This window comes from Equus asinus, chromosome 21, assembly GCF_041296235.1.
Source record: "Equus asinus isolate D_3611 breed Donkey chromosome 21, EquAss-T2T_v2, whole genome shotgun sequence".
Classification (NCBI taxonomy): Eukaryota; Metazoa; Chordata; class Mammalia; order Perissodactyla; family Equidae; genus Equus; species Equus asinus.
This window is the reverse complement of record NC_091810.1, coordinates 4,701,515-4,714,761: the sequence shown is the minus strand read 5'-3', so window position 1 is coordinate 4,714,761 and position 13,247 is coordinate 4,701,515.

Genomic DNA, 13,247 nt, shown 5'->3' with positions numbered 1-13,247 from the left:
GCTAGTGTGCTCTGTTTGCCTCCATCGAAATTCTCTCCCCCTACCTCTTGCCGTAGAAGGATTATTGATTATGTGTTTTGACACCATATGTAAGGAAGTTGCACGAAAATTAGAACTTTACAGTTGTGTTTCAAGAAAAATAAACAGGCCAGGGTAGAGGATGTAGGGCAAACAAATGGCACACCCTATAAAAATTAAGTAAGCCCGTATCTGGACGGAATCTAGGGGAACGTTCAAGGATCAGGGGTCAAGTTCGAAACTTCCCAAATCCGGAAAAGAGACAGAAAAATATCTTTCCTGGAGAGTGGAATTCATCCGATTTGTCTAAGTTGTCTTGGAAACATTGTGTCCGTGAAGGGGGTTGCCAGGACCACCTCGAATTTGGAGTTTCTGATCTCAGGATGTCAAACCAACCCACATGACCACGTGTTCTCAGTGCTTAGTTTGACCTAGGCTAGGGTAGCCAAGAGTCCTACAAGTGACCGGTGCAAATTCAAGGACAACAACCAAGAGTCACGAAAGCACTCACACCTCACCCTAGAGAACATACAGCGATTAACGAAATACAAACTAATCCCTTGGAATGAAGGAGAACGGACTGATAAGCATGTCTAAGGGAGATAGCTGAGAAAGACCATGACGAGTATACTATGGAAAAGAAAAAGAGGACCCAGAAAATGGAAGGTGAACAGAAATCACACCTGAATTATCCACAATGAAAGATGATGTCCGTCTTTAGACAGACTCTGCTGGAACGTTTGAAAGTCAGAGAAATTCACAAGCCAAAAAACGGCAGCGAAGGTCAAGCATGGGCTAACTGGGAAGGGTGAGTTATGAGACTGCTCCAAGCAGGCTCTGAAACCTGTATCCAGGAAGCATGCTGGACCTCAGAGACACAATTATGACAAATCCTCTGACATCACAATGGACCCGAAAAACAACCTAGCCTCATCTACACAGTGCTAGAGTTGGGCTCACTAGTATATTTAACTCCCGTTGCACTCAACTGCACGTTGCCACTGAACATGTAAGTGGCCGGCCGGTGGTGCAGTGGTGAGGTCCGCACCTTCTGGGTCTGTGGCCCAGTATGGGCTGGGTGGAATCCTCGGTTTGGGCCTCCTCACCACTGCTTCAGTTGTTCTGGTGCAGGCGTCCGAGGTAGAGTAGAGGCAGATGGGAAGGGACGTTGGACAGGGCCAGACTTCCACAGCAAATACAGGAGCATTGCCAGCAGATGTGAGCACAGCAATGCACTTGTGCCAAAACAAAACCAATTAAAAGTTGCAAAGAACAGAAAAACTGAAGCTAAGGAAAAAAAAAACAAAAAAACAGGAGCTTGCCATTACGAAGAATAGGATCTCTGTGAATAACCTTAGCAAAACAGGTGAATTCTATGTTAATTCAAAAACTAGCAAACCTTTGGGGAAAGAAACTCAAGAAGACACAAGAAAAAAAAAGATATCGAGGGATCGAGGAATGGAAGGATTAACACACTTGAAAGGTTCATACCGCAGTAAGGAATCTCTGGATTCCATGCAATCCCAGTCAAAGTTGCAGCAGTATTTGCCACAGAGAAGAAGAGAGAATCCTAAAGTTTCTAGCCAGCAACACGAGACCCTGACTAGGCAAAGGAATCCTCAGGAAAACGAACAAAGCAGCACGTGTCACAATTTCTGATTTCAACATAGAGGACGAAGCGCTAGGTACCGAAACGGCACAGTCTGGGCCCCAAAACAGGCATGAAGACCCATGCAAAACAATTGAGAGCCCAGAGCCCAACTCAAACTTACATGGACAGCCCATTTTGGACCAGGGAGCCAAGTGGAGACAGCGGAGGAAGGAGAGTCTCTACAATAAACGGTGCTGGGAAGCCTGCACAGCCACATGGAACACAACGAGAGTACACCATGATGTTACACCTGGCACACACACCACCTGAAATGGATTAAAGCCTTGAATGGCAGACTTGAAACCGTGAACCTTGTAGGAGAAGACCTAGGCAGAGTGCTCTTTGCCATCTGTCTGAGCCGCCTATTTGGAAGAAGCATGTCTGACTGGGCAAGGGCAACAAAGGAAACAAGAAACAAACGGGACCACATCAAATGCACACACTTCTGCCCACTCAAGGAAACCATCAACTGAATACTAAGACACCACAACAATTGGGAGAGGATGTTTGCAAACCACACATCGGACAAGGGGTGAAAAGCCCAAAGATACAATCAACTCGCACGTCTCCACAAGAAAAAAAACAAGCCAATGAAAACCTGGTCAAAAGATGGAAGCAGAGATTTCTCCGAAGAAGACAGAAAGAGGGCCAGTAGGTGCATGAAAACTTGTTCACCATCATTAAGTCTCAGGAAAATGCAAATCCAAACTGCAAGGCCATGGCAGCTCACTGTGGTCAGCATGGCTAGAAGGAAGCAGACAGGAAATAACAAGTGTCAGAGAGGAGGTGGAGAGAAGGGAAGCCTCCTGCACTGCTGGTGGGAGTGTAACCCGGTGCAGCCACGATGCCAAAGGTGTGGAACTGCCTCAGAAGTTTAAGTATCCATGTCCCGTATGACCCAGCTATTAATCTGCCGCTTGCTTATCCAAAACAGTCAGAAAGACTACCGCATAAAGACATGTGCATGGCTGTGTTCACCACAGTCTTACTCCTGATATCCAAGACTTGGTAAGCACCCTGGTGTCCAGCAAGGGATGATTGGAGAAGGAAGATGGGCTATAGCCACACAATGGTATACCACTCAGCCGGAACAAATGATGCAATCCAGCCATTTGTGACCACCAGAATGGCTGTGAGGGTTTTAGGGGAAGTGTAACAAGCCCCAGTGAGAAATTCAAATACCATAGAATCTCACTTACAAGGAGAAGAAAAAGCAAGCACTAACCAACAGGTGGCACTGAACATTTGTATGCGGGCTCCCAGAGGCAAAGAGGGGCGGTGACGGAGGGTGAAAGAGAAGATTAGGCACAAGTGTGTGGTGAGGGCCTGTGATTAGTCTTACACTGGTGAAGATGATGTAAGCTACACAGAAGTCTAAAGCAATGAGGACGTGAATCTGGAAGTTATAGTGCGTTCTAATGCAGGGTCATGGCTATAAATTCACCTCAAATCAAAAATCCAAAAAGGGGTCCAGAATGATGTCATAAAGCTTTGGGGGCGGAAAGAGTTTACAGAAGGTGAACTTCCAAGGATGGAAAATCACCTCCAAATGCTTACAGATGCTACAGAAAGGCAGACCATTCCAAATAGGTGAAGAGGAATACTACGAAGAGAACATGATCAGTCCTAAACCCATGAACGAACGGAAAATGTTACCGTCCATGATGTTATTACTAATCACCTTCACGAATAATCCAAACAGGCCCACGTCTTCCCAAGTTCAGGCAAAAGGTTGGTCCAAAAGTACAATTCAGGGCCGGCCCTGTGGTGGAGCAGGTAAGTGCCCACATTCCGCTTGGGCGGCCCGGGCCTCACTGTTTCACATTACGAGTGCATATCACATTAGTAGTGTTAGGAAATATAGATTTCATGGTATGGTGCGGGCAGAGATCATAAATAAGCAGCAATTGTGAGGATACGTTATCAATACGCACAAGAAAAGGAACCATAAGAATATTACAATCTATGGAAGTATCTGGTACACTTCCCAAAGGCAGAAGGAAGGAAAACTTGTGACCTGCCAAGGTGGAATTGGCAGAGTGCCACGAGATGACACCATCATTGTGCATCAGAACATTCCCTGGGCAACTTCAACTTGTGAGGGAGTCCAGGACTTTTTCTGGGTAAGGTCCACCCATTTTGCCATCTACCCAAGATATAAGAGATAAAACCCAGGATAATCTTACAGGAGTGAAACCAGTGTCTAGAGAGAATGTAGGAGCCCTTTCGAAGTTCAAGGAGAAAGATAGAAACTGACAACAATTGCAGAAAAAGGAAAACTATCCTACCTAGACAGGGTGAGGAGTCAGACTGGTCTGAGATGGCTGTGAAACTCTGTGTGCACGGAGGTTGTCAGGACAACTTCGAATTTTGAGGTCGCTTATGACATCACGGTGAACATGTCCCCCAGGGTGGCCGCATGGTTACAGTCTGAGGATTGGCCTAGGCTAGGCTATTAAAGGGACAGATACCCAGAAACAGGTTTGGCAAACAGAAAGCAGGCACAGAAACTAGAAGAGATAAAACAGAGTCTGATGCAAGGGATAAGAAAGGAACCCTAGGCCACAAGTGAGAATAGAGGGACAGGCACGGAGAGGAGAACATTGTCATCTATTCAAGTCTATGGGGAGGTCATGCTGATTCAAGCTTGCAACTTCATTGGAAACAAGTGGCCGGACTTGGCGTTCATCACACCTACAGTGCCCTTGTGCCTTAAGCATAATGCAAAGTCAAGAAAGATGTCTTGAGGACATTGAAGAGAAGAATCGATGCCTCCTTTCCAAGGCCCATAGCATTCTTTGCAGGTCAGTCTCTTTTTCCGAAGCTCTGGTGTCACGTGGGCCCACTGGGCACATGGTAATGTGTCCCAAGAGATGTCTTGGAAGCCTTGAAGGAATGGAGCCCTGTCACGCTTGGGGTATGTCTCTTTGTTTGGAAGTGCTCTACAAGGGTGCTGAAAAGCACCCTCTTCCACAGGGCTTCGTTCCTTCGTGAAGGCTGCCCTCCCAGGCTAGTGTGCTCTGTTTGCCTCCATCGAAATTCTCTCCCCCTACCTCTTGCCGTAGAAGGATTATTGATTATGTGTTTTGACACCATATGTAAGGAAGTTGCACGAAAATTAGAACTTTACAGTTGTGTTTCAAGAAAAATAAACAGGCCAGGGTAGAGGATGTAGGGCAAACAAATGGCACACCCTATAAAAATTAAGTAAGCCCGTATCTGGACGGAATCTAGGGGAACGTTCAAGGATCAGGGGTCAAGTTCGAAACTTCCCAAATCCGGAAAAGAGACAGAAAAATATCTTTCCTGGAGAGTGGAATTCATCCGATTTGTCTAAGTTGTCTTGGAAACATTGTGTCCGTGAAGGGGGTTGCCAGGACCACCTCGAATTTGGAGTTTCTGATCTCAGGATGTCAAACCAACCCACATGACCACGTGTTCTCAGTGCTTAGTTTGACCTAGGCTAGGGTAGCCAAGAGTCCTACAAGTGACCGGTGCAAATTCAAGGACAACAACCAAGAGTCACGAAAGCACTCACACCTCACCCTAGAGAACATACAGCGATTAACGAAATACAAACTAATCCCTTGGAATGAAGGAGAACGGACTGATAAGCATGTCTAAGGGAGATAGCTGAGAAAGACCATGACGAGTATACTATGGAAAAGAAAAAGAGGACCCAGAAAATGGAAGGTGAACAGAAATCACACCTGAATTATCCACAATGAAAGATGATGTCCGTCTTTAGACAGACTCTGCTGGAACGTTTGAAAGTCAGAGAAATTCACAAGCCAAAAAACGGCAGCGAAGGTCAAGCATGGGCTAACTGGGAAGGGTGAGTTATGAGACTGCTCCAAGCAGGCTCTGAAACCTGTATCCAGGAAGCATGCTGGACCTCAGAGACACAATTATGACAAATCCTCTGACATCACAATGGACCCGAAAAACAACCTAGCCTCATCTACACAGTGCTAGAGTTGGGCTCACTAGTATATTTAACTCCCGTTGCACTCAACTGCACGTTGCCACTGAACATGTAAGTGGCCGGCCGGTGGTGCAGTGGTGAGGTCCGCACCTTCTGGGTCTGTGGCCCAGTATGGGCTGGGTGGAATCCTCGGTTTGGGCCTCCTCACCACTGCTTCAGTTGTTCTGGTGCAGGCGTCCGAGGTAGAGTAGAGGCAGATGGGAAGGGACGTTGGACAGGGCCAGACTTCCACAGCAAATACAGGAGCATTGCCAGCAGATGTGAGCACAGCAATGCACTTGTGCCAAAACAAAACCAATTAAAAGTTGCAAAGAACAGAAAAACTGAAGCTAAGGAAAAAAAAAACAAAAAAACAGGAGCTTGCCATTACGAAGAATAGGATCTCTGTGAATAACCTTAGCAAAACAGGTGAATTCTATGTTAATTCAAAAACTAGCAAACCTTTGGGGAAAGAAACTCAAGAAGACACAAGAAAAAAAAAGATATCGAGGGATCGAGGAATGGAAGGATTAACACACTTGAAAGGTTCATACCGCAGTAAGGAATCTCTGGATTCCATGCAATCCCAGTCAAAGTTGCAGCAGTATTTGCCACAGAGAAGAAGAGAGAATCCTAAAGTTTCTAGCCAGCAACACGAGACCCTGACTAGGCAAAGGAATCCTCAGGAAAACGAACAAAGCAGCACGTGTCACAATTTCTGATTTCAACATAGAGGACGAAGCGCTAGGTACCGAAACGGCACAGTCTGGGCCCCAAAACAGGCATGAAGACCCATGCAAAACAATTGAGAGCCCAGAGCCCAACTCAAACTTACATGGACAGCCCATTTTGGACCAGGGAGCCAAGTGGAGACAGCGGAGGAAGGAGAGTCTCTACAATAAACGGTGCTGGGAAGCCTGCACAGCCACATGGAACACAACGAGAGTACACCATGATGTTACACCTGGCACACACACCACCTGAAATGGATTAAAGCCTTGAATGGCAGACTTGAAACCGTGAACCTTGTAGGAGAAGACCTAGGCAGAGTGCTCTTTGCCATCTGTCTGAGCCGCCTATTTGGAAGAAGCATGTCTGACTGGGCAAGGGCAACAAAGGAAACAAGAAACAAACGGGACCACATCAAATGCACACACTTCTGCCCACTCAAGGAAACCATCAACTGAATACTAAGACACCACAACAATTGGGAGAGGATGTTTGCAAACCACACATCGGACAAGGGGTGAAAAGCCCAAAGATACAATCAACTCGCACGTCTCCACAAGAAAAAAAACAAGCCAATGAAAACCTGGTCAAAAGATGGAAGCAGAGATTTCTCCGAAGAAGACAGAAAGAGGGCCAGTAGGTGCATGAAAACTTGTTCACCATCATGAAGTCTCAGGAAAATGCAAATCCAAACTGCAAGGCCATGGCAGCTCACTGTGGTCAGCATGGCTAGAAGGAAGCAGACAGGAAATAACAAGTGTCAGAGAGGAGGTGGAGAGAAGGGAAGCCTCCTGCACTGCTGGTGGGAGTGTAACCCGGTGCAGCCACGATGCCAAAGGTGTGGAACTGCCTCAGAAGTTTAAGTATCCATGTCCCGTATGACCCAGCTATTAATCTGCCGCTTGCTTATCCAAAACAGTCAGAAAGACTACCGCATAAAGACATGTGCATGGCTGTGTTCACCACAGTCTTACTCCTGATATCCAAGACTTGGAAAGCACCCTGGTGTCCAGCAAGGGATGATTGGAGAAGGAAGATGGGCTATAGCCACACAATGGTATACCACTCAGCCGGAACAAATGATGCAATCCAGCCATTTGTGACCACCAGAATGGCTGTGAGGGTTTTAGGGGAAGTGTAACAAGCCCCAGTGAGAAATTCAAATACCATAGAATCTCACTTACAAGGAGAAGAAAAAGCAAGCACTAACCAACAGGTGGCACTGAACATTTGTATGCGGGCTCCCAGAGGCAAAGAGGGGCGGTGACGGAGGGTGAAAGAGAAGATTAGGCACAAGTGTGTGGTGAGGGCCTGTGATTAGTCTTACACTGGTGAAGATGATGTAAGCTACACAGAAGTCTAAAGCAATGAGGACGTGAATCTGGAAGTTATAGTACGTTCTAATGCAGGGTCATGGCTATAAATTCACCTCAAATCAAAAATCCAAAAAGGGGTCCAGAATGATGTCATAAAGCTTTGGGGGCGGAAAGAGTTTACAGAAGGTGAACTTCCAAGGATGGAAAATCACCTCCAAATGCTTACAGATGCTACAGAAAGGCAGACCATTCCAAATAGGTGAAGAGGAATACTACGAAGAGAACATGATCAGTCCTAAACCCATGAACGAACGGAAAATGTTACCGTCCATGATGTTATTACTAATCACCTTCACGAATAATCCAAACAGGCCCACGTCTTCCCAAGTTCAGGCAAAAGGTTGGTCCAAAAGTACAATTCAGGGCCGGCCCTGTGGTGGAGCAGGTAAGTGCCCACATTCCGCTTGGGCGGCCCGGGCCTCACTGTTTCACATTACGAGTGCATATCACATTAGTAGTGTTAGGAAATATAGATTTCATGGTATGGTGCGGGCAGAGATCATAAATAAGCAGCAATTGTGAGGATACGTTATCAATACGCACAAGAAAAGGAACCATAAGAATATTACAATCTATGGAAGTATCTGGTACACTTCCCAAAGGCAGAAGGAAGGAAAACTTGTGACCTGCCAAGGTGGAATTGGCAGAGTGCCACGAGATGACACCATCATCGTGCATCAGAACATTCCCTGGGCAACTTCAACTTGTGAGGGAGTCCAGGACTTTTTCTGGGTAAGGTCCACCCATTTTGCCATCTACCCAAGATATAAGAGATAAAACCCAGGATAATCTTACAGGAGTGAAACCAGTGTCTAGAGAGAATGTAGGAGCCCTTTCGAAGTTCAAGGAGAAAGATAGAAACTGACAACAATTGCAGAAAAAGGAAAACTATCCTACCTAGACAGGGTGAGGAGTCAGACTGGTCTGAGATGGCTGTGAAACTCTGTGTGCACGGAGGTTGTCAGGACAACTTCGAATTTTGAGGTCGCTTATGACATCACGGTGAACATGTCCCCCAGGGTGGCCGCATGGTTACAGTCTGAGGATTGGCCTAGGCTAGGCTATTAAAGGGACAGATACCCAGAAACAGGTTTGGCAAACAGAAAGCAGGCACAGAAACTAGAAGAGATAAAACAGAGTCTGATGCAAGGGATAAGAAAGGAACCCTAGGCCACAAGTGAGAATAGAGGGACAGGCACGGAGAGGAGAACATTGTCATCTATTCAAGTCTATGGGGAGGTCATGCTGATTCAAGCTTGCAACTTCATTGGAAACAAGTGGCCGGACTTGGCGTTCATCACACCTACAGTGCCCTTGTGCCTTAAGCATAATGCAAAGTCAAGAAAGATGTCTTGAGGACATTGAAGAGAAGAATCGATGCCTCCTTTCCAAGGCCCATAGCATTCTTTGAAGGTCAGTCTCTTTTTCCGAAGCTCTGGTGTCACGTGGGCCCACTGGGCACATGGTAATGTGTCCCAAGAGATGTCTTGGAAGCCTTGAAGGAATGGAGCCCTGTCACGCTTGGGGTATGTCTCTTTGTTTGGAAGTGCTCTACAAGGGTGCTGAAAAGCACCCTCTTCCACAGGGCTTCGTTCCTTCGTGAAGGCTGCCCTCCCAGGCTAGTGTGCTCTGTTTGCCTCCATCGAAATTCTCTCCCCCTACCTCTTGCCGTAGAAGGATTATTGATTATGTGTTTTGACACCACATGTAAGGAAGTTGCACGAAAATTAGAACTTTACAGTTGTGTTTCAAGAAAAATAAACAGGCCAGGGTAGAGGATGTAGGGCAAACAAATGGCACACCCTATAAAAATTAAGTAAGCCCGTATCTGGACGGAATCTAGGGGAACGTTCAAGGATCAGGGGTCAAGTTCGAAACTTCCCAAATCCGGAAAAGAGACAGAAAAATATCTTTCCTGGAGAGTGGAATTCATCCGATTTGTCTAAGTTGTCTTGGAAACATTGTGTCCGTGAAGGGGGTTGCCAGGACCACCTCGAATTTGGAGTTTCTGATCTCAGGATGTCAAACCAACCCACATGACCACGTGTTCTCAGTGCTTAGTTTGACCTAGGCTAGGGTAGCCAAGAGTCCTACAAGTGACCGGTGCAAATTCAAGGACAACAACCAAGAGTCACGAAAGCACTCACACCTCACCCTAGAGAACATACAGCGATTAACGAAATACAAACTAATCCCTTGGAATGAAGGAGAACGGACTGATAAGCATGTCTAAGGGAGATAGCTGAGAAAGACCATGACGAGTATACTATGGAAAAGAAAAAGAGGACCCAGAAAATGGAAGGTGAACAGAAATCACACCTGAATTATCCACAATGAAAGATGATGTCCGTCTTTAGACAGACTCTGCTGGAACGTTTGAAAGTCAGAGAAATTCACAAGCCAAAAAACGGCAGCGAAGGTCAAGCATGGGCTAACTGGGAAGGGTGAGTTATGAGACTGCTCCAAGCAGGCTCTGAAACCTGTATCCAGGAAGCATGCTGGACCTCAGAGACACAATTATGACAAATCCTCTGACATCACAATGGACCCGAAAAACAACCTAGCCTCATCTACACAGTGCTAGAGTTGGGCTCACTAGTATATTTAACTCCCGTTGCACTCAACTGCACGTTGCCACTGAACATGTAAGTGGCCGGCCGGTGGTGCAGTGGTGAGGTCCGCACCTTCTGGGTCTGTGGCCCAGTATGGGCTGGGTGGAATCCTCGGTTTGGGCCTCCTCACCACTGCTTCAGTTGTTCTGGTGCAGGCGTCCGAGGTAGAGTAGAGGCAGATGGGAAGGGACGTTGGACAGGGCCAGACTTCCACAGCAAATACAGGAGCATTGCCAGCAGATGTGAGCACAGCAATGCACTTGTGCCAAAACAAAACCAATTAAAAGTTGCAAAGAACAGAAAAACTGAAGCTAAGGAAAAAAAAAACAAAAAAACAGGAGCTTGCCATTACGAAGAATAGGATCTCTGTGAATAACCTTAGCAAAACAGGTGAATTCTATGTTAATTCAAAAACTAGCAAACCTTTGGGGAAAGAAACTCAAGAAGACACAAGAAAAAAAAAGATATCGAGGGATCGAGGAATGGAAGGATTAACACACTTGAAAGGTTCATACCGCAGTAAGGAATCTCTGGATTCCATGCAATCCCAGTCAAAGTTGCAGCAGTATTTGCCACAGAGAAGAAGAGAGAATCCTGAAGTTTCTAGCCAGCAACACGAGACCCTGACTAGGCAAAGGAATCCTCAGGAAAACGAACAAAGCAGCACGTGTCACAATTTCTGATTTCAACATAGAGGACGAAGCGCTAGGTACCGAAACGGCACAGTCTGGGCCCCAAAACAGGCATGAAGACCCATGCAAAACAATTGAGAGCCCAGAGCCCAACTCAAACTTACATGGACAGCCCATTTTGGACCAGGGAGCCAAGTGGAGACAGCGGAGGAAGGAGAGTCTCTACAATAAACGGTGCTGGGAAGCCTGCACAGCCACATGGAACACAACGAGAGTACACCATGATGTTACACCTGGCACACACACCACCTGAAATGGATTAAAGCCTTGAATGGCAGACTTGAAACCGTGAACCTTGTAGGAGAAGACCTAGGCAGAGTGCTCTTTGCCATCTGTCTGAGCCGCCTATTTGGAAGAAGCATGTCTGACTGGGCAAGGGCAACAAAGGAAACAAGAAACAAACGGGACCACATCAAATGCACACACTTCTGCCCACTCAAGGAAACCATCAACTGAATACTAAGACACCACAACAATTGGGAGAGGATGTTTGCAAACCACACATCGGACAAGGGGTGAAAAGCCCAAAGATACAATCAACTCGCACGTCTCCACAAGAAAAAAAACAAGCCAATGAAAACCTGGTCAAAAGATGGAAGCAGAGATTTCTCCGAAGAAGACAGAAAGAGGGCCAGTAGGTGCATGAAAACTTGTTCACCATCATGAAGTCTCAGGAAAATGCAAATCCAAACTGCAAGGCCATGGCAGCTCACTGTGGTCAGCATGGCTAGAAGGAAGCAGACAGGAAATAACAAGTGTCAGAGAGGAGGTGGAGAGAAGGGAAGCCTCCTGCACTGCTGGTGGGAGTGTAACCCGGTGCAGCCACGATGCCAAAGGTGTGGAACTGCCTCAGAAGTTTAAGTATCCATGTCCCGTATGACCCAGCTATTAATCTGCCGCTTGCTTATCCAAAACAGTCAGAAAGACTACCGCATAAAGACATGTGCATGGCTGTGTTCACCACAGTCTTACTCCTGATATCCAAGACTTGGAAAGCACCCTGGTGTCCAGCAAGGGATGATTGGAGAAGGAAGATGGGCTATAGCCACACAATGGTATACCACTCAGCCGGAACAAATGATGCAATCCAGCCATTTGTGACCACCAGAATGGCTGTGAGGGTTTTAGGGGAAGTGTAACAAGCCCCAGTGAGAAATTCAAATACCATAGAATCTCACTTACAAGGAGAAGAAAAAGCAAGCACTAACCAACAGGTGGCACTGAACATTTGTATGCGGGCTCCCAGAGGCAAAGAGGGGCGGTGACGGAGGGTGAAAGAGAAGATTAGGCACAAGTGTGTGGTGAGGGCCTGTGATTAGTCTTACACTGGTGAAGATGATGTAAGCTACACAGAAGTCTAAAGCAATGAGGACGTGAATCTGGAAGTTATAGTACGTTCTAATGCAGGGTCATGGCTATAAATTCACCTCAAATCAAAAATCCAAAAAGGGGTCCAGAATGATGTCATAAAGCTTTGGGGGCGGAAAGAGTTTACAGAAGGTGAACTTCCAAGGATGGAAAATCACCTCCAAATGCTTACAGATGCTACAGAAAGGCAGACCATTCCAAATAGGTGAAGAGGAATACTACGAAGAGAACATGATCAGTCCTAAACCCATGAACGAACGGAAAATGTTACCGTCCATGATGTTATTACTAATCACCTTCACGAATAATCCAAACAGGCCCACGTCTTCCCAAGTTCAGGCAAAAGGTTGGTCCAAAAGTACAATTCAGGGCCGGCCCTGTGGTGGAGCAGGTAAGTGCCCACATTCCGCTTGGGCGGCCCGGGCCTCACTGTTTCACATTACGAGTGCATATCACATTAGTAGTGTTAGGAAATATAGATTTCATGGTATGGTGCGGGCAGAGATCATAAATAAGCAGCAATTGTGAGGATACGTTATCAATACGCACAAGAAAAGGAACCATAAGAATATTACAATCTATGGAAGTATCTGGTACACTTCCCAAAGGCAGAAGGAAGGAAAACTTGTGACCTGCCAAGGTGGAATTGGCAGAGTGCCACGAGATGACACCATCATTGTGCATCAGAACATTCCCTGGGCAACTTCAACTTGTGAGGGAGTCCAGGACTTTTTCTGGGTAAGGTCCACCCATTTTGCCATCTACCCAAGATATAAGAGATAAAACCCAGGATAATCTTACAGGAGTGAAACCAGTGTCTAGAGAGAATGTAGGAGC